Source organism: Aulostomus chinensis, chromosome 9, assembly GCF_037954235.1.
Source record: "Aulostomus chinensis isolate RoL2024-O1b breed Wild chromosome 9, RoL_Achi_v1.0, whole genome shotgun sequence".
Classification (NCBI taxonomy): domain Eukaryota; kingdom Metazoa; phylum Chordata; class Actinopteri; order Syngnathiformes; family Aulostomidae; genus Aulostomus; species Aulostomus chinensis.
In genome coordinates, this window is record NC_141328.1 from 6,794,440 (window position 1) to 6,816,979 (window position 22,540).

A 22,540-nucleotide genomic window follows, 5' to 3' on the forward strand; every position below is an offset into this window, starting at 1 on the left:
CTTTAAGGAGTGAGCAGCTTTTAACATTTTTGGTCCGATCCTCCCCCAAATCCCTTTGATCTGCCCTTGACACTCCTCTATGGATCAATCCACTCTTTAACCTTTGAATAATAATTACATGCCAGTCTGACAATATTGACATGCGTGTATACTGCTACTTCAGAAAAAAGCTGTCGATCCTTTGGAGTCAGTTGTTTACAAAGAGATGCTATAGACACTGAAGCTAAATAAATAAATTAATAAATAAATAAAACAAACTGCCACTGGCATAAATAGAGATACTTCAAACACTTTCATGTTTCCCATGTTTGCCCTGCCTACTGCATCAGTCTGAGTGGAAGGGGGAACATGCTGGACCATACCCGGCCATTTTCTCAACAAACTAATGGGCAGAAATAAAAGCACTTTAGATGCTGGTAGACAACCTAATGATTAGCAGCGACAGCCAGCAATTCACTCTTCAGCAAGAACATTTGTCAGATTCTCGGACTGTTAAAGAGCGGCAGACGCAAGGACAGAACGGCTGCCATCTTCCACAAAAATACTGTCTTTTTACTTTCTAAGGATGCGAGTCTCTCTACATGTTTCACTGTCAACAAACCTTTAAGTGTGAATATATTGTGCAAGTATTGTCTTGTGTGGTCTGGAGGGCTCCATTTAAAATGCTCCTCCAGGGTTTTATGTTCGGCGTGGGGATATACATCTCCAAAAGAACACAGATAAAGAACATAATGGCGCTTTCTAACCGTATGAACTTTTTCATGGTTAAAATCAACGTTGGAGGAACAACTGTTTATCGTGTGTACGCTGCAGAGATTAGGATGGATCGTAGTTCTTAGAAAGTATATTTTGAGGAAATCTTTTAGCTACTTTTTGAGCAGAGAGGGAACTCATGAACACAGCAAACACAGACAAAACTGTGTAAAACGATAAAACACATCCCGATTATCACCACGAAACCCCATCACACACAACAAACTCATTCTTAAGGAATCATACGCAGAAATGTTTTAAGTGTAGGAACTGCTTACATCTCTTCAATAAAAATAAATAAATTAAAGCTGCAAGCAGCACTGAGCAGGTTGTCGCACCATATCGGGGTGTGCGTGCTTATCTAGTGTGGAGCAAAATGGTTTTCAAACTTGAATATTATTCTGCCCAAAAGCATGTACTGTTGAAATAGACCATACAGCTTGAAATTCAAAACAAAACAAAACAAAAAAACCCTGGAGAAAATCAGGAGTGGTCCATCAACAACACGGTTGATCATTCAAACCTTAATAACTGATTTATTCACAGTCGCTGATACCTGTTGGTGTGGAGATCAACTTCAGAGTTGTTCACTAACAGCCAACGCAGTACTAAAAAGTGCACTTTCCTAGTTATAAAGTGTGGCATTGTAACTGTGACTACTTCCATTTACTGTCTGACATGGCGTCCCAGTGTACTTCACATCAACTAGAGACCACACAATGTAAAATTCATGTAAAGCTGAGGGCAGAAGGCACCAAAGCCTTAAGACCGACTCAGAGAGCTGAGGAGCTTCTGACTTCAGGGTATCCGAATCCTGAATGTGGATCTGCACTGAGAATGACCCCCTTTACGCTCAGCACGGCAGCACCCGATAACAGAATATTCATTAGACTTAGAAATATCTACATTCCGTGAAACAAATTAATGAATATACATATAAGCATACATAAATATAGAAATGTTACTTTAAATTGATAAATCCAATGGGTATGTGTGTGTGTGTGTGTGTGTGTGTGTGTGTGTGTGTGTGTGTGTGTATGTGTGTGGGTGCTTGTAGACAACTCCATGGCTATTATGCACTATTTGCATGCAGATGTCATCAGGAAGGTAGAAGGGGAAAAGGGACAAGGGAAAAAAGAAAAACATCCAGTGAGCGGCGGCTGTTGATGGAAGAGGTCAGAGAAGAATGGCTACACTGATTTGATCTGATAGAAAGGCAACAGTAATTTAAATAACTCCTCGTTACCACTGGGGAATGCAGAGCAGCATCTCTGAATGCGCGACATGTCAAACCTTCAAGCAGATGGGCTGCAGTGGTTTGTTTGACCGTCACCTGCTGCTGAACAACCATGATGCAAATGGGCCGTTATGATCGGTCAAGTCGTCACACATGACAGTAGTCTGATGGATGGTCGATGTCTACTGATTTTTAGATATAAAAAACTAAGAAAATGTTTATATTTTGACGTCTGGATTGCACATGTGACGAGAAGGACTCCTGTGAGCTTTTACCTCACAATTGCATCACAATCTACGGTGCAGTCGACCTACTTAAACACTTTAACACCATAGTTTGGAATTTTTTTAAATAATAGTGCTCTCATTCTGAATTCGGCATTGCTTTTCTGTAAGGCTCAGTAGTTTTTGTGACTTTGGTGAGCCTCTGATTTGTTTCCTTTGTTGAAAATGCAAAGATCTGTCATTATCTCCTTGTTCTTTCACTAATGCATATTTAATAATCACACAGCAAAGCTAAACTATAAAAATCTTCAACTAAACACAATTAATGTCTCTTAACAAATGCCAGGATTTTTGTCCTCCCATTTATTTCTACATATTTGACAAATACCTATGTAGTTTTTACATCAAGTTGTAGGGGATATTGCCTTAACATGTCACTGCGGGGCTCCTTGTTAATTAATAAATTAAGATCTGAGCGTTGTTGCTGACCATGTCCTTCCCATCCATCTTGTGTTTTCATGGCCATAACAGTCAGTTCACTCTTCTCAAATTACCTCCACAGTCACCAGATTTGAATCCAAGAGAACACCTTAAAAAGGAGGTGAAAGGGAAGATTTGCTTCATAAAAGTCCCGCCCACAAATCTGCTATCATGTCAGCAAGGATCAGAATCTCCGATGAAGATAACCCGCACCTTGTTGTATATATGGTATGAAGAATTAGGGGAGTTTTGAAGGTGGCACAAGCACAAAGCCTTCAAAAACAGCAAGACTCTTTTCCTCCCTCTTGTCTCTGTACATGCACACACTAAAGTATGCACCAGTGAAAAAAGGCTGCCATTGGCTCATCAAGGCTGTGGTGCTAGTGTGACCTGACACAGAGACACAGGACACTGGAGACAGCCCATAGGGATGCTGCAGGGTGCTGCGATGTGAGGGGTTCCCAGGCTGGCAGGCGTCCCAGCAGAGAGGGGGTGGTAGCATGACTGGCACCCTTGGCCTCAGGTGCAAGCTGGGGGATAATGCTGCTTTAACTTCCTGTTCTCCTGCCATACTGTAACCACTGGAGGCGGTGAAGGGCAAAGACAGGAAGGGAATGACACTGCGAGGAGGAACTTAGGGCCGCTCCTAACCCTTATAACTTTGCATTTATGAAAGGAAAAAGAATCTAAAGTTAAAGGAAAAGAGTCTAATGAAAAATGTCTTTCTTTTATTGAGGTAAAAATCTTGGAAGTAATTGTGATGAAAGTTGAACCAACTACAATTACAGGGATCCCAGGAAACGAAGGGGTCACAGTAAGTTACACATCTGCATACATTTGTGAGTAAATCTGACTAACAGAACAGCGATTAGATTAATCCCAGCTATTCTGTGTTCATTTTGGGAGAGATAAACAGCAGCAGCAAGCTCCTTCAGTGACCTCTGTGCCAGTTAGCGCTCAGCCCCTTCCATCACTCCCAAAAATCCAACCAAAGCCCCATCGTCAGTAGCAGACGATGAAAGAGGGGCCCGTGTGGTCTCATATTTTTGAAAAAAAAAAAAAAAGACAGCCTCTACCTCTGGCTCCTCTTGTGTACCCCTCCCTCTCTGAACAGATGCCAGGGATTATTCCAACCCCCCGACCAACCATAAAGGTGGAATAATCGTATGGTGAGGAAACAAACAAAAACAGACGTGCAGCCATTAAACAGCTGCAAAGAGACAAAGTTTGCATGGGCAGCATAATGAGAGGCTAGCATGCGTTCAGGTTGAGCAAACACGCTCGGGGGTTAGTGCGGGAGGGGGCGGGGTGGAGGGGTGGGCACGAGGTGTACTGAACACTGATGGTGCATCAAAGTCAAACCAGCAGCTGTCAATGGGCTTTGGACTCTATCTGCTGACCTCAACACCTCTGGTCTGCTCTCAGTCGCTGGGGAAATATTCACAGGAGGCTCTCTGTACACACAGTTCCCACCTCACTCAACCTCATAAGTCAGATTGTTGCTCCTGCAAGGCTGTTTGTACTTTCTCCCCTTATGCCTCAACCTCCTGGCTAAGATTTTTATCTCCAGGTGCTGTTGAAATATACAGTACCAGTAAGGGTTGTATATTGCCTGCTTAAATTGAGGAAAATTCCCCTCTAAGGCTCATCTAAATAAATGACAATCAGCACAAGCTGAAAACGTGTGTGAATGAGCAAAACATCCTCTAACTGACAAGGTGGTTAAAAAGGGGGCTTTCATTTTCCAGGGGAAAGTAGAACCCAGAGCTGCTTGTTGTATCCTAACCATCTCATTTATTTAGTTATTTTGCCTATATAAAAGCTGCAGTTCACTGTTAGCAGAGGGGTCTGCACACAACATGACGAAGCAGTTTCAGTGTCTAATGATTGGTTACCTGTCTGTCTTATTAACATGCTTGTGAGGAAGTGTCGCTCCTATACGCGTCAGCGTGTCTTTTTTTTTTTCATAGCTTCCTCACCTTCTTCTATATGTTTCTCACTCAATCTTAGAGCTATTTGAGATAACAGTCCTCTCTTTCAAGTGACATTTTCACTCTAGAGGTTGCAACATTCTCCAGAGAGAATCAGCTTTTGAAATTTGGAAATTCATTCATTTCTTCTATAGCACCAAGGAAGGTGAGAAAAAAACTTTTTTTTTTTCCCCGACTCTTCCCATATTTTTGATAGTCTCAAAATCAGTTGTAGGGACAATCCTAGGAGCTTGTCTTTTTAAGCTAGATCAGGCAGATTTCATCAGAACTTCACCCTTTCGTATTGCACAAAAGCTAGTCAAACATGACACCAGCGTTTGAGATAGTCCATGATAGATCCGCTGTCCCAGGATGACCTGAGGCTAGATTGTTTTGCTCTTCCCTCTCATTCTTCCTCTCACAAGCAACTTTGATTTATGGGAGAAAAGAGAGGTGTTGAGGAAACCAATGCTCCAGCATTTGGATGACAGACCCGATCGCTTGGAACAACTGTCGCTGTTCCATTAGAAGGAGCGATAGGCGTCTCTTGGCATTATCACAGAATACATAAGACACCTGTCTCTAAACACCATCCATAAAATCTCTCTCTCTCCTTCTGCTTCCACAGGGTGAGACGACAAAAAATGAGAGGTGGGGACGATACAGAGCTGGGAGGACAAAGCTCTGAAGTACATTCACTTTTCTACAACTCAGACAATAAAATATTAACAGTTGAAGGCCTGTCTCAGCTAAAGCGTTATTTTATTTTTCCTGGGGCTGGTGTATTTTTTAAATTGTTTGTAATGTTTTTACACTGTGCTACAAATGCTGGAAGCGTGATAAGGTGCCGATGGGCGCATTTGTACGGACGCTAAGTTGAAAATTGTTCAACTTTGGATTAAACAGTAGCTCATCACTGTCACTTTTTTTACCACAGATGTTAGCCAAGATAAATTCCAGAAATACCAAAAGTCATATCTTACATGTATGAGGGGTGAATGATTGTATTTCGTCAAGATGTTTCCTCGCCCATAAAATCTGATTAACCAACGATGGATCCATTCTGTCCCTTCATGGTTCAGCCTTTATTTCATTCAAAGCCAGGGCCAAATGAAGTACTCAGCTTTCTATTTTGAGGGATATTCAGAAACAAAGCAACCACCTTTTGTTGGCTAGAAACATTTCCTCCAAAACACTCTCAAAGACACTTTCAGGGGAGTGCCTGGTGTTTCCAACAAGGAAAAAATGCCCTAAATCAATGCCAGAGAATTTAATCTTTCACTAAAACACCACAATCTACTATTTTATGTAAAATATAGGAAATTACTGAGTTTTTTTAATCACACAAATAAGGATGAAACCTGTTTATGCACAGTTTATACACTGTTATCGTGATGCTAATGAAGATGAGTTAATGGATCACTGCAAAACATTATAGAAACAGTACTGGTTGCGGTAAAATCTTAAGCTAATGAAATTCATATGAGAGAGCAGGAGGATGTGAAAGAAGAGATGAAGTAAAGTATGCTAAGAAAACAGAGGACAGCGCCTCTGGCCTGCCTTGTGGTGAAGTCTAGGGAATGCATTCTCAAAGCTTTGACCTTGCCCTGCACTTGAAAGCAGGAAGTGGATGAGAAGGGGACCAAGGGAGGGATATGGTGAGAGGAGCCCTCCCTGATGACCTGAGTTTTACTGTGGAGTGCCAGGTCATCTGATATTTCCTCTAGGGCAGTCCAGGAAGCTAACCTGCCCAGGGCCATGCACAAATGCACTGGTGGTGATGGTGGGGGGGTTTGTGGGGGCGGATGGAGTTTGCCGAAGCTTGAGGCTATCGCAAGATTACACCAGAAGAAATTCAAATGCAATTAGACACACAAGAGATAGAGACACACAGTGGAAAAAGGGATGGAGATGGAGGCTGAGAGAGAATTTCTGAAAGGAAGAAAATACTCATAAAGGAGGGAAGAAAGTACCCCCCCATGACAATGATAAACACATTTAAAACAGGAGAAGCATGAAGGTATGGTGATTAAAAAGTGTGCTTTGGTTCGATTCAGCAAGCAAAAGCACCTTTGCTGAATCATTTTGAGTTTTTGTGTTTATACTTCATGAATTCTTAATGCACTAGCAATAATGTATCACACACTGTATCTATGTAATCTCATATGGCCATATTACTCTTTTAAACAGGGAAAAGTAGTGAGGTAGAGTGAATCTATTCTAGCAAGTTATAACCTCCAGCTAGCCTTAAAGATTATTTGAGCACATCTCATAATAGGATGCAGTGGATCGGCTATCAAGACGAATGGTCAGGACAGAGGAAAATGGGAGGAAGCGAGAGGGGTGAGACAGAGAAAGAGACATAAGAGGAGGGTGAGAGGGTTAAGAAAGTGAAAATAAGAAACAATGAGGTATGGAGCTGTTATGGAGGATGAGCAAAGTATGGAGTTGTTGACAGCTGCACTTGGCATCTGTTGAAGTGGAGTGAGGCTGTGCTATGAGTCCCTGTGCTGGGTTAAAGCATTGCCCTCTCCAGCACACTGCTCATTAGGACCTGCACGGGGCTTCCTGGGGATGCCCAATAAGAGAGGGAGGGGCCACACTGTGTCCACTTTGTTGCTCCATTGTGAAGGAGCTGCTCAGGTTCATCACTGCCACAAACTGCCCTGCGTTTGGCAACAAATATAAGGGATTTTCTTTTAAAAGTGCACCATCATAACTGATCATAATTTTGTGAGCAAGCTCACAAAAATTCACACTGATGTATCACACCACAGCATACCCGTGCATCCTTAGCGCAAAGGCCTTACCGTGTGTTTAAAAACACCTCTGGCAGTTTTGTTCTGTTTCTACATCTAGCTCACTAGATGTACATCCTAAATCCCGAGGCCTGTTTTCTCTCGCCATACAGGAGGTGGGAAGAGTAAGACAAGCCGTCCACTGCCCTACATTATACATAGTTCTGGGATCAATTTGGTATTGATCCAGGATAGCTTAGATGTTTTCCAGTAGTTGGTCAATGGCTCTCTTCACATTTCTGCTTGGCATGCTGGTCATAAGACTGGTCTGAAAAAGGAGGCATTCTCTTGGGGACCCTCCTCTTGCTCAACGCTGCATGCCTCTCTGCTCCCAAAATCAATGATATCCACAACAGCTGCTCCACCAACACTCTCCTTTTTGTTTACTATATGTCACGTCCCCAGTTGTAGAATCACTTATTTCCCTTGAGTTTCCCTCCTTACCCAATGTCTTCAGTTTTTCCTTGTCTGTCTGTCTTCCCGCCTTCCTGTCCACCTGTCTGTCTGTCCGTCTGTCTCTCTTACCCCCTTTACATAAGGAAAACAATGCTTTAACTTAATTCCACTGTTCCTTAATTTCACTGTGCCATGTGTTTTACCCAGTGTCTTCTATTCCCCCTGTCTGTCTGTCTGAGTCTACCTGCCTGCCCGTCTGTCTGCCTGTCTGTCTGCGTTGTCCGTTTTACATCAGGGAAACCATTCCTTTTCGAATTCCGCAGTTCCGTATAAAACTGTACTGTACAAAGATGGAATGGAGGCGGCAGCGAGGCAGTCACGAAGCCAAATCGACATCTGTGTAAAAGGAAACGCCGGCATTGCAGCACAGCGTCACACATCAGATTTTGGAATGCCGGCATGCTATTTCAAATCACACAATGAGGCAGTGTTGGGAGCAGTGTGGTTTCACCATGAACGCCTCCGCTTCAAGTTTTGCATAATGATGCAGCCTGCAGAGGGAGTTTCTTATCATGGTTGTCATTTCCTTGGCCCTAATGAGTGCTCCTTCACATCTGAACTCCACCCTGTGACGCCCTCTGAGAAAGGTGTTTTATATGAATTAAAAAAAAAAGACGTAGGATGTAGTAGTTTAGTATTCAATTGTAAAACTTTGCTTCAACTACAGCATGTCTCAAGCCACTCTGCAACAGTTTATTCAGATTTGTTCCTTGTGTTATTTTCATTACCTGCACCCCTGCCTCGCCTGGTTGATTATTAAACTCTCGAACCAAGCACCGGGCACTCTCACTCCCTCGTCCGCCTTTTCCTGTGTAGCTCCACTCTGCCGTACACCATCTTGCTCTGCTCAAATCTGCCATCCACTATCCCACTCAAGCTCAACTCCAGCATGCACTATTGCTTCTCCCACTTCTGCCTCGCCCGACATCCTCACTCCCTTTCCTCCTACAATAAGCCTTTCACACAGTAGTACTCCATCTACTGTCCGCCTGCATTTATGTCCACCCTCACTTATCATGACACTATGTCAATGCTGAAGAAAGTGCAAGAGCAGGGGAGATTTGGTGCAATTTATACAACGGAAGTAACTCTTACTTGAATTTGAAATTATTTTTGCAACAATATGAAAAAGCTGTTGTATTGTCTTGCACAGGGTCATGTACAGAGGAGTGACAAAATGAAGCTAAAAACAGAATAAATGAGGCGAGAAATATAATGAATGCAGATGTTTCCTGGAGGGCACAAGAGGTCACTGAATGTTTTGATGAATATGAAAATGATATAAATCGCATGCTGAGGCCAGATGTAACTGAAGCCCTATGGGAAATTTTGGACTGGCGAGTTGGCCTCATCGAAACCCAAAATAAGAAATAGCTTTGTGGAGGAATTCAACAAATTGAGTTTGGCTGAATGGCTGACAAAGGAACTTATGTTCGAAATTTTTACAGTTGCCAACACATTGTGATATTATAAGGACATAACACATGTCTTTACATCATAAGCTCATATATTTGTTTAGCTTTAATGTGAAATAGCAGACGGTACAATACAACAACAACAAGATAAACTAAAATAAATAATATTAAAGTTCATACCACAGCTGGAAAATCTCTGAGATATCTTTAATGCTCGTTGGAATGAATTCCAGCTCATTTGTATCAGTCCAGTCAGGATAACGTTTCCACTCAAAATTCAGTAACTGTGCTTTGCTCAAAGGACTGCATAATATATTTTATCAAGAAAATGTGACTCATGCAGCACAACGACAATTATACTTTACACTGCTCACCCAAATCTGCTACAATGAGGTTCCTCAAAATTTGAACACAACTATTAACTGAAGCTCCTCTCTAAACTTTGAGGCTACAGCGAGTAGCTTTCCAACCAGCTGGCTCAATATAACTGAAGTGTAGTTTTAAAAGAAATGTCAACTCCAAACATGTATTCGATTTCACCTCATGCTATTCAGACTCAGTTTTTCAATGCAATAATTCCTGTGCCACATTCCATCGACTCACACCAGATCTGAATGTGACATTCCTGCTCATTTTAATCAAAAACACGGTGATTCATTCAGTTGAAATTTTATATATCTTTTTGTTTCTCATTCAAACTTGACTCCAATGTAAAATCAATTATGAGCACAATACTGCTTTGTGCTGCAGAAATCGCCTCTGTGTGATTCTCTTTCTGCTGTGGCTGCTGCCTCACATGTTTTCTGACAGGACGCTATTATTTGGCCTTGAAGAACCACGGGGTAAATCTACCAGATAAACCTGGAGGACTGATGAACGAAGGTTTCTGTGACAATGGATCCACAACATGTGGAGGGACACACAATTAGAATTGGACATAAAGTTGACTGAGATGAAAGACATCCATCTTTGTCAGGCATAATTAGGCAGCACTGTGACCCTGTGGTTATTGCTATAGTTGTGTGTGTGCCTGCTGTTGTAAAGCCCATATGGGACCTCCTGCTGTACCCTTGAGAGATGTGTCTTGTGTAATGATTCTATTACACCGCTCTCTTCTTCTCCTATATCGTTCTCCTTCTGGCTCAAACTTTTGGCAAGGTTTTGAGATGTGTTGGGGCTATGTGAAAATATGCAGAGGTACATTAGTAAACAGGTTAAAAATATGTATGTGTGCACACGCAGAAGCATCTCAGTGCACTGCAGGATGCGCCGGGAAGTGGCCAGGTTCACTTCCTGGCACCCCGTAGCTGTCTGACCTCTGCCGTCCACTCTGCACGTCCTTTTCATCATCTATGCAGCAGGATGTCTATTCCCCCCCCTGCTGACAGCCCAACCAAGGAGAACGGAGAGTGGCGGAGCCTCCATGATGCTGACCTCACCCAAGCTCCACTGCCGAGACTCCAGGCTGTTGCCCCACTCTGCTGATGAACTTTTCTCCTCAAACCTAACTTCTGTCCAGCAGAAGAGGGAAAATCCTGCGGTAGTAGCATGCAGTAGAGGAGGTGATCTCAGAGTTTCCCCATCTTTTAATTCTTTGCTCTTCTATTTGAGAGATGCTCTTGTTTTGGTAGACAGCACATATTGAAAGTACAGTGTCGGACTGTTCAGCCAACAGCCGGCAGATCTGTTTCTTCCTAATGTCATTTCACAATGTGATAGAGTGCAGACATAAATGGCACAATTGTTGCTTTCTTATTCTTTGTGTGACGAAGATATTGCAGCAAAAATCCACTGAGAGGGCATTAAATGTCATCTAAACATAATTGAGGTGTGATTTCTCTGTGGAGAAATTGTAGGAATCTATGCACTTTATTCTCAAATATCATCAAAATTTTCCCAAACGCCAAGGAGCAACGATATCATGCATAAATGAAATGACAGTGGAATCTAGAAGGTCACCATTCACTTCATATCAATCAACCGATGTCAGCTTTCATTTTAACGCTCCTGCAGGACCTATCCAAAGGGGGGAGGAGAGAGAGGGAGAGACTCCCTAGACTTCCCCCTGCAAATGAGCAGCGTTCTATTTCATGTGAGCCTGAAAGCCTATTTATTTCAGGCTCCAGAATCAATTAATGCCCACATTATCCTCTGAATTCCACAATTCACTGGAGCCAAATGACTGGGGCAACCTTGCATGAAACCAGTTTCTAACTTTCACTCCGAGACACACCCGGACCACCCACCAGTTTTCCTCCGATATTGCAGGTATCTTTGACCATGTATTTCACATATGTGTGTGTCTGTACACACAGTGGCAGATTGTTGTGCTGTGAATATGTATGTTTAAGTTGTTTGCTTCAGTATGTTTTCAAGCTGCAGATAAAGTTGAGTGCTTTAAAACAAAAATGCAGAATGGTCTGACAGGAGAAACATTCGTGGGAGAACAAATTATGATGCACACGAACTAAAGCATGCCTGTCATGTTCAAGGCAGGGAGCGAAGAGGTGAAGGAGAGGAGCAAGGAAGAAGAGGAGGAGGAGAAAGATGCAAAAATGTAAAAATAAGGAAATGTTAAGGGGCAAAATATCTTATAATATGCGACAGCAGGTTTTGTGAAAAGAGAGGGGATAAAAAGCCCACATTGTCTTGTCCATCCACAGAATGCGACACACTGCTGTAAAGACATAAAGAAGACAAGTTGAAAATTTCACCAAAGGGATAGCCAGATCTCTAGCTTGGGCCAATTAGCCAGCAGAAACTCGTTTTTCCCCCACTACTCGTTAGCATGAAAGGATCACCCTTTGTCTGTCAAGACTCAGGCCTTTTATCCTCCATTGCGACTTCCTGTACGCAGTCTGTACAGCGCACTCTCACACACGCACCCTTGTAATTCAAACATGAACAAGTTACATTCCTGCAACTCCCTTTTCTGTTGCTGTCATCTCTCTGTACGCCTGTCAGCACACACATGTCCAGACGGAATACACACACACGCACACACACATACACGCACACACACATACACGCACACACGCACACACACACACACATACACGCACACACACACACTGTACATGCAGTCACACATATAGTATCAGTCATACTCTTACACGAAATGCTCTCATTTTATCTCCTCTCAGCTCCTGCCATCTTGCTGACTGATGTGATTGTTAGTTCTGGAGGAGGGCTCTCTTTAATTGAAGTGGGTGTGAGTGCCTGAGTGCGTGTGTGGCTATCTGTCCAGAGTATTGCCTGGCCATGGCCGGTATTGTTTGGCCTATCAGACAAACTGTCAAGAATTCTCTCTCCCTCGTCTCTGCTGCTTTGTGCTCATGTTTCGATACTAGGAATGTGGAACACTGATGGTCACAAACGCCTCTAGCCACCAGCCTGCTGGCATTCATGTTTCAGCTGGCAAAAACTTTTTACACCCATTTGAGGCGGTTGTTGCATTTTCCCAAAAAACAAAACAAAACAAAACAAAACAACAACCAAAAAAACAAAGTTAATAAGGATTTGGAAAAAAAAAATGATGCTCACCTGAGGTGGTTGATGCCTTTTTAAAAAATAGAGTTAAAGTGCAAAATGGGAGATGGTATCCATTTTTTTGAGTTATCCACATGACTTGACTGGTTGTTTCCACTGCAAGCATTTTCCCAGATATTCCTAAACTTTATTTATGGCTCCAGACATCATGTAACATGGCCAATACTAGCTGGCAGAAAAGAGCAATTATAACTCGCTCACATGAAAGTAATTCTCCATTTTTCACCAAAGCTGCTTCTTCTTCCACTCTGTTACATACCATGCAAAATGTTGCAGACTGCCATCAAAATATGCACTGCATAGCCTACTTTAAACCAGCTGATTGAAAAGCAACTGATTTGCTTTTTCTTTTTTGCATAATTTCCTAGGTCTGCCTGAAATTTATTGACAATGAAATAGACCTTGTGTGACACTACCCATCCATATGAGTTCATACGGATAAATTCCACGCAATTTTTTCCCCCATTCAGCAGTCCAAACAGCAGTCACGTCAACTGAGACGTGTAATATGTTCTAGTCAAGACCACATATATGTTAATTTCCATGAAACGGGAGCAACCAAATACTGAGCTTGCACTATTTTCCTCTTAACTTTTCCGAAACTTTTCTACGACTATCTGCATACTCCCATCTGCCTTGTGTGCATTATCAGTCTCACATCTCCCCCCCCTAAAGGTTTGGCCCATTGAGAAGGGGAGGTGCAGGCTGCTCTTTGCAGATGGTAGAGAATCGATCAACCAGATGCAATGGCCAGCTCCTTTGTGAGTCCAGTCTGGCTCTGTGCAGCTCTACTCTGTTTATCTGCCTCACGTCGTTCGCTGGCTACATGCTCTTAATTAAACAAGCCGCACGGCTATTAATTGTCAACCAGATTCAATTTGTTCCCCGGGCACGCTGTGAATGGGCCTCTCCTCCCAGAACAAAGGTGTCTGAACAGCAATGTCAGAGTTGAACAAAAGGCCCAAGGCATCACTTCTATCTCACACAGCCTGAGCTGCTACAGCTTACAGGCAGCCATTGAATGAGGTGTTATCCCGGCAGGTTTCCAGGCAGGTGCTCAAGAGACGTCCAGAGAAAAAAAAACTCTTGTACTTCGCCAAACCATCTTTTTTTCCCCCAATGTCATTTAGGCAGAAACAAAGAACTCCATCAGAATTGAGTTGCTAAACCTTTGCAAGCTGTCATAATGCCTTTACTTGTACAAATACCCACTCAGTAAAATACTCAAAATCTGCCTCATTTTTTAATCTTGTTAGGTCGTGTTTTTTTTTCTATTACATGGGAACTTTTTTGACAAATTGTGGAAACAAATCAATAAATAACCCAATGACTGTTGAGATGAATCTGGGAGTAAGCAGCTGCCAAGGCATAATATAATTCATGGCCATGCATCAATGTTACTGGAGACTGGTTCAGCACCCAGCTAGAACCCACATAGCCGGGTGCCAACACATCTACTCCTTTGCAATTCCCTCATCCGTCCCACTAGTCACTATAGCCATCACCCCAATCAATGTGCTCGTCCCAAAAATCCCCAGCTGGTGCCAAAGAGGCCTTGCTGGTGCTATTGTGTCACTGGCTGAGCACCTCCACAGTACAAGGATAAACCTGCCCCCTCAGGAACCAAAGCAGGAGCTGTCCAAATAATCTCATACTGAAACATCTCAACCAGAGCAAGAGGAGGGGCGACATGCCAGAACCACCGTCATCTCTCTTGTATCTCTGTAAGTGTTTAAGTATTTAGTAATATTTGCTGATGCAGTCATCGTATAGTAAATTCAATAAAGAAATGATTCAAGATAAACACAATAAACACCATGTCATACCATTCATGATTTATTAGTGCAAATCCTTCTAATATATGTAAATATTGGCACTATTTTGTTTGCACTTTCACATGAATCATTTTCACCTCATTCTAGTATTAAAGTCTGACATAAGTATTGGTAATCACATTTTAAATGCAATTTGGAGTTTAAATCCATTTTTTATTCCAATCTTTAGTGAACCTAATTGGTATTTTTCAGTATTTAATGTAAGTCAGGATGAAGTACTTTTTTTTGGATCAATGTTTCTATGTGTGCGGCTCTCAAAACTGCTGTTTTTTATGGTAAAGTTTTCATATTGGCATTTCTAGCAATACCGCAAAGAGATATATCATGCTACAGTTTAAATACATATTGCCCATATACATCTAAATCAATACAAACAAAAACAACTGCAGAACACCTCCTCCTTCATCTTTGGTGGGTTGGGATGCCTCCTCTTGCTCTGTATTTACAATTTCACTCTCATCAATAGCTGCCCAAATCATGTTACCTCATGTGAGAATCATAGGATCACATGAGAATAAGGGGAAAGTATGGCCAAATCTCTACCCCGATATTGCCCAATACTGAGGCAAATAGCTGATAAAGTCAAACAGTACTGTGAGAAATGTAAATCCAGGGTTAAAGCCTCGAATTTACCTGACTATATAATAAGGCAAAAAAAAAAAAAAATGTTGATTGTGTCTACAAATAAAATCAGTCTCAAAGTACAGAGTACACTGCTGTGTAGAGAGCATTATTCAAACCAAGTGGAATTTTTAACGAGAGTTGGGCAAAGGTGCTGTAGCATATATAGGGAGGAGAACTTTTCCCTAGCGTGCCTCTGTGCCTGCCTTTTCAGCAATCCCAATATTTTGCTGCTGGTGAACTCACTGAGCAGTTGAGGAATTACTTATTTAAAAGATAAGGTTTCCTCTGTTGTCAGCAAAAACCGCCTCTTGTCCATAACGGAAGAAAACCAATGCAGTGTGAAATCAAAGGTCACCCAGAGACAAATAGCACTAACAGGCAGGAGCAAGGGTGACAAACGCTCCCTCTCTGTGCTCACCAAATTAATTAAGAGTGGAGATTCAACATGGCATCTCCAACACAAAGGAGAACAATCTGCCTTGTTGTTTTTTTCAGCAAGACTTTAAAGAGAACAAACACACTCCCATTTTCTCTGTTGCAATCAAAGCAGGTTTACCTACTTCTCTCAAAAGACTTTCATTGAATGTTTTATATGGCAGCTTCGATAACTCATTGATCACAATCTATACACTCTGAGTTGCCTTCGTTGAGCTTGCTTTAGCCTCACAACACAGCCTGCCTTCAGCCCTGGATCCTTGGGGCGCTGCATTAAACGCCTTACCCCAGGCAGCCTGCTAATCCACAGCATTCGCAGGTGTCTCTGTCTGGCCATGACCACAAGATAAGCCCAAAGCTGGAAGAGACATCGGTGAGCAATAGACACAAAGTGCACAATTCAGTGTGTCTCTGCATCTGGTCCACAGTCACTCACCCAGTTGAGGAGATGAGCTGAAAACAGCAGGTCTGAGACCAAGCCAGGATAATGACACCTCAAATGGGAACAGCTAGCATGAAACATCTGCATCCCCTTATCTCTGCAATGGCTGCACTGTCGAAATGATGCGCAGAACATTACTGGATTACACTACAGAAAACTGCTGCCTGACGTTCCTTCACAGATCAGTGTAGTGGAAATGTTTATATAGTGCAAGCTGGGACGAGAAAGTTGTCTTAGATAAGCATGAGAAGGCAGTGTGCCGGCCTCAGGCACAGATCACAGTACACTCAAAGACCATTTATCGCAGTCACAATCAGTCAACCACCTATGGACTAGAAATTGTAACTGGCTGTAGTTTAATTAGCTGAACTGAATCACTGTACTAAATCAATTTAACCAGTAGTCAAGTAGCAGTAGTAGAAGAATACTCTAGAAACTCGTAATACAGTCAAGGACTTGAGGCAGATGGATGAATTTAATTTCAATGCTCACATTTTGGTGCAATTAAGCTCATGAGAAAATTGTTACTTCCAGATAGAAGGCTCATGAGAAATAAAAGTTTGGTTCACTTAGTAATCACTATAGGATCCTTCATAGGCCTACAATGTATATACATGTAAATTATAAATATTAATATTACATAAACAATGACTTGTCCATGCCCTGGACACTGATGAAATATAGGATGGCGAGCTCTGACAGATACTAAATCAGAATGTACCAATCACATGTAAGGTCATGCTCTGTTATCGCTTTTGGCCTTTTAACGGTCATTTATAGTTCATCAAATGTGTGTGAGTGTGAATGATTGCAGAGAGTGTTTTACACGTTCTCTCCCCCCAGCGGGGGGCAGCACCGCCCTGGCCTCACTGCCTCCACCCACTCATCCATCCCACGTCTTGTCTAATTAAACATCGTTAACATTCATCCCAAGGTCTTATGCAGATGAGCACTGAGGGAATGTGGTGCACTGCACATTAAGAAAACAACTTGGGGGGTGGCAGGGAAGTGAACACAGGGATGAGATGGGGTTGTATCTGAATTGAGACATGCTTGGATATATCTCCGATTTGACCTCATTCATCAATTAATTACCGCCATTAGTAGGAGGTGATGTGGAACCAAAGCTGAAATCAGTGCACCGTGGCATCTCAACCATCAGTTTGTTGACTGTGTATGTGTGTGCTGGCGGAATGTGTATGACAGACAGGCACCCATTAAGCACTGAGCCAGGTACATTTCAGTGTGTCTATGTGTATGTGTACCCACAGTATGACCAGAAAGGCAGACAGATAGACAAACTGACAGGCATCCAGCCAAGCACCGCCATCGGTGTCTCCTCAACAGAGCTGTGATCACAGCTCAATCTTGTCATGTGGCTGTCACTCTATCACTCACAGTCTCGCACACACGCACGCACGCAGGCACATGGACGAACACGCACGCACACACACACACACACACACACACACACACACACACACACACACACACACACACACACACACACACACACACACAGAGCACACTTACCCACACTACAGCCATACTAACGCCAGGGACTGTATAGCGACATGTTTTGTTTCTTCCATAGCCTGTAGGTCACTTATTTGGTCAAATACTTGTTTTCCTATGTAGAGGCAATGATATAACTTTGAAAAATTTTACAAATTACCAGTAAAGTAGCATGAAAAAAAACAAAAAACTAAGAAGTAACGTGTCTATGTCTGTGTGAGGCATCATCAGAAAATCCAAGGAGCAATAGAGCTTCTAAGTGTGTCAACAACCCTGTTTATGGATTGAGTTCATTATCTCCACCAGCTATTTTTCACACATTACGAAGGCTCCGACAAATATTTCTGCCACCGAAATGCAACATAAAACCCATAAAGTTGGAATTATCTGTGCAAGCATTGTCCAGAGATCTCAACAGGTGCCTGCGTGCTATGTGCGAGTGGTGGCATTTGTCAGAGCCGAAGACAGGTTTGTGCACTTGTCTAGGCATGAATGGCATCTTATAGCATTTAATTTGGGAGACTAAAATGGCTTTAAGAGGCTGTGGTAGCTGTTAGATCTGAGGGAAAGTCTGCCATAGTGGAGTGGCGGGTGTGGCAGCAAGGCTGTGAGGTATGCGCACTGAGCATGGACTAATTTTTGGGCTGGTGGTTGGCCATGCACGGCAGCACAGTCCGTACTTTCTAAGATCCTGTTTGTAACTGTCTCTGGAACAAGAGCCCGAGGGAGACGCCTGCTTTAACTCCCTCACCTTCACTGCCAGCCTAAAATCCATCTCTGTGCACGGAATGCATCCTACATGCATTTATGCACACATGCATGCAAAATACACAAGCACACACAGGTAACACCATGCTGTGTACAAACATAGCACAGGGTCAGTGCACCGCATGTGGGCCTTTAAAAAATAAACAGTTCTCCTCAAAGGACCAGTGTCAAAAAGGCAAGAATATAAAAAAAGTACAAATGCACTTTCCCTTGCATATATATATATATATATATATGTGATGGACAAGAGCCAAGGTCAGTCCAAATTCTGTCCCCACAGGCAGACACTTGAATCACCTTCAAGGATCAACAGCCTTCATATGGTTGTTTGCATGTCTCCATAAACATGCTATCCTTCTTGAGTAGCAGTTATTCAAACAGAATGATAGTCCAATCATGAGCTCGTCTTCAACAGTGCCGTAGCTGAAATTAGGAGCAGGGGGCGCTGTGTAGACAGTTAAGGACTGGCAGTGAGGGTGAGCAGGCGGGCTAAGGAAACGATGATGAAGTGCAGCATTAGTGTGGTGATTAACTCCTTCTCCCACTCTTCCTCCTCTCGTTCAGTCCCATTTCCTCCCACTGCGGGATGGGGGGGGGGGGGGGGGCCTCTGATCAGAGTGTGTGAGATTCCCTTGACACACCGTCCATCTGTGTGTATGCGAGCTGGCAAGCCAGCATGCCTTCTTCACAACACGCTGTCAAGATTCCTCCTCGGAGTCTCTTTATTGTATACCTCTCGTCTCGTATCCTTTTTGTTGCCTTGCACCTATTTCCTCACACTTCTTGACTATATTTATCTCATAAAAGTCTATAAAAGGTCATCATTTTACGTAAGGACTACCTAAATGTCTCTGGACTCCGAGTATACGATCCTGATCAATGTTATTTGTGTTATCTGAGAGTCAAAATTCTTCCACTGCAACTGATTCACTGCCTGTGTCACATTCCACTCATATTCCATGTCTGGTCAGCATTATTATATTTCAACATGCATCCTGTTAATCAAAGGCATCGTAGGGCACGTCTTTGCGTCGTGTAAAAATAAATAAAGTGTACCATCATTCATCGGATCTGAGCTGGAGTTGACAATGCAGGTAAACTGTTTTCCCAGCAGCCAGTAGCTGTGAATCAATGGGATGTTAAAAGAGGGCCAGTAAAACAAAAGTCAGTAAACTCACAATTCAAAGAGAAATTCACTGAAAAATATGTGTTTATCCTCCACACACAACTCAAAGAAGCTTCTTTTGCTTTGATTCATAACTGTGCCACTCACAAGGTCGCCAAGGCCGATCGTTCACTGGTCTATTATATGTGTATCCATTACTAAAATCGCAATATATGTCTGGGTATATTTTCTAAATGATTAGATATGAATATTTTCACAAAGGTCAATGTAATATTTCCCACGTAATTATTAATGAAATGTCCCCAAAATGCCCTATCTTGCAATTCTAAAGAAAGTCATAAAAAATCCTGCTTCTCCCCCCAAAAATTTTTTATGGGTACTTCCCTGGTCCTTGCTCCATCCCCTCCACCACTGTTACTGTTGAGCTGTTGCAAACTGAGACATACTGTTTTGTAACCTTTTGTCAAGAATCAACATCAAATATATTTATCTGGTAAAAAGCAAATATCTAATCATGTAGTACACCTGAAAAGCAACTTTTAAAGATGATTACACGACAAATAGCTAAAAAAAAAATTCATATTGACTGTGTTTACCCTGTGTGTAACTATTATGCCTTCTGTCAAATTTGAGGCTATTTCTACGAAACAGTTAAATACAAACAGTTATTACTCATGTGCTTCTAAAAAAAAAAGCATTTATCTGTTTCCATATTGCTTGTGAGTTTGGACGTCAGACTGTGCTCAAGCACACGGGATAACTGAGGAGAGACAGAGAGCAAGAGAGAGAGAGAGAGAGGGAGAGGGAGAGGGAGAGGGAGAGAGAGAGAGCAATCCAGCTAGTGCAGCCCCTTACAAACAGCGATCAGAGGGCCAGGTGGCTGTGGCAAATGACCTGCACTCAATGGTGCAGTAATAGTTTCACCTCTTCACCAGAGAGGCTATTCTGTGATCACATAGCCCGCACTCATATCAGATTGCATCACCAGCCGCCAGCAGGGAAGTCCTTTTTTTTTTTCTTCTCACAGGTGCATGAGAAAAAAAAAACAAAAAAAAAATCAGTGGAAACCCAGCAAGCTAAAAACAGCGAATGAGTCAGACTCTTGTTATTAGCAAGTCTGCTGAAGCTGCCTCCTCCAGATGACAATAACCAGGGATGATAATATTCTGCCATGTGAACCAATTTCACCCTTGTTACCGATAATGTTATAGTTCATTGTTGTTGTTCCTCTGTGGAAACCCAAACGTATCATTTTGTATTTATGAGAGGGAAAAAAAAAAAAAAAGCATTACAGTTAATAAATTCTACAGCACATCCGGCACTCTTGCATACCTCAAACAATCTGAGCGGTTCCAGCCCTTTCCACAGGTAATGAGAGCGTCTCTGTACACATGGCAGAGGTCACAGCTTCAGTCAGGCATGGTCTTCTGGGAAGGGGGGGGGGGGGGGTGTTATTCAACACATCTCACAGAGAGGATCCTCAAACGTCCCTCTTGTATGCAGATTGTGAATAATGCCCAATGGACCCCCTTGTTAGGTATTCAATAACATTCAGACGTAAGCTGACACCAAAATAACCTCCCTCACTGTCATTCCAAAACCATTCAAAACTTCTTATCATGGCAACACTGCTGCTACTGCAAACAGAGGCTCAAATCCAAGGAAGAGAGGCACACAGACTGGCAGTCAACCTCGAAAATAACATTTCCAATTTTCTAAAGTTTTTTTTTGACTTTCAACTGTTATAACCATCATTCCTTTAACGGTGATCCTTATATCTGTTTCTCCTTTTGTCTCTTTTTCTCTCATATGCCCTTATAAATTCTCAAAAATTACATGCCAAGGTTTCTTTTCTTTTTTTTTTTTTTTTTTCCAAGAGTAGAAATTACAGCTGTCACCTCTCCTCTCTCTCATCCTGGCATCGCTCATCAATTATTCAGTTTTTAATTTGGCTATTTGAGGTTTGTTCCCTCGTTTGGCGACAAGTAAGCCTCTGCTAAACAGGCACCTTATCCATTACACTAAATCTAGCACACGGCAGATAGCATTCTGGAATTGACCATTAGAGGAGTTATTGATATAACCACCATTCCCTCTCGTCATTATCCCTCTAATTTATAGGTAATTGTGCAGCAGCTTTTTTGAGTGATTCTCACCTTGGATGCAAAGAGAAAGTATCACTTTTTTGAAACATGTCCATGTTTAGGTAGTTTGCAACCAAAAAAAAAAAAAACCCAACAAAAAAACTATCCATCATATTATGAAGAGGCAGTATTCAGTCCATGCAAAACCCAGTCTCCATTGTGTCCATTCTGTTGAAAAGCTTTTGTGTTTATGACAAAAGTTTCCAAATTGCAGTGGGCTTTTACCCAAAGTACCATCACACATCTGGTCATCGTTACAGAGCGATAGGCCGGTCTGACTGATCTTCAAACTCCTATAATCATATGAAATTGTGGCAAAGTGAAAAGAAAGACATAGCTCTATCCTGGGATCTATGGCTCATTGTATCTTATGTGTCACATGAGCCAAGGATCAATAGCACTCAATAGTCTATTAATAGGCTAGTCTTGGCTCTGTTCAGACTACAGCACCAGCCTGTCCACTAGACCAGGCCATGAAAAGGAAGAGGGTGCAATAGAAACCAATCCTCGCTTTCCTCTTAACAGTGAAAGCCTCTTAATCATCTCAGTTTCCCATTGACTTAGCCCTTGGTGCTTCTCTCCCTCTCACCAGAGGCCCATCTTGTAGGGGATAGTTAACAGACCCCCCTCCTCCCTTCCTTGCCACAGAGAAGATGACTCTGTCTATTGAGGAGTTTGAAAGGAGTTATGCACTGCAGCATAATTCCAGTCTGGACTGACATGTTTGTGTGGCTCAAAATATCCTGCATGCACTTGTAACCTAAAGTCT

General features: G+C 42.4%; 1 protein-coding gene across 8 annotated transcripts in view; it reads right to left on the reverse strand.

Annotated features, from left to right (window-relative positions):
* Positions 1-22,540, reverse strand: part of camta1a (calmodulin binding transcription activator 1a) — a 306,871-nt gene that overhangs the window by 158,064 nt on the left and 126,267 nt on the right. Inside the window, exon 2 of one of the 8 annotated variants that reach the window (XM_086213434.1) lies at positions 20,960-21,054. The exons of the other annotated variants lie outside the window; for them this stretch is intronic. The gene's annotated coding sequence lies outside the window, so the exon portion shown is untranslated. The remainder of the gene's footprint in view (positions 1-20,959; positions 21,055-22,540) is intronic. 8 annotated transcript variants of the gene reach the window in all.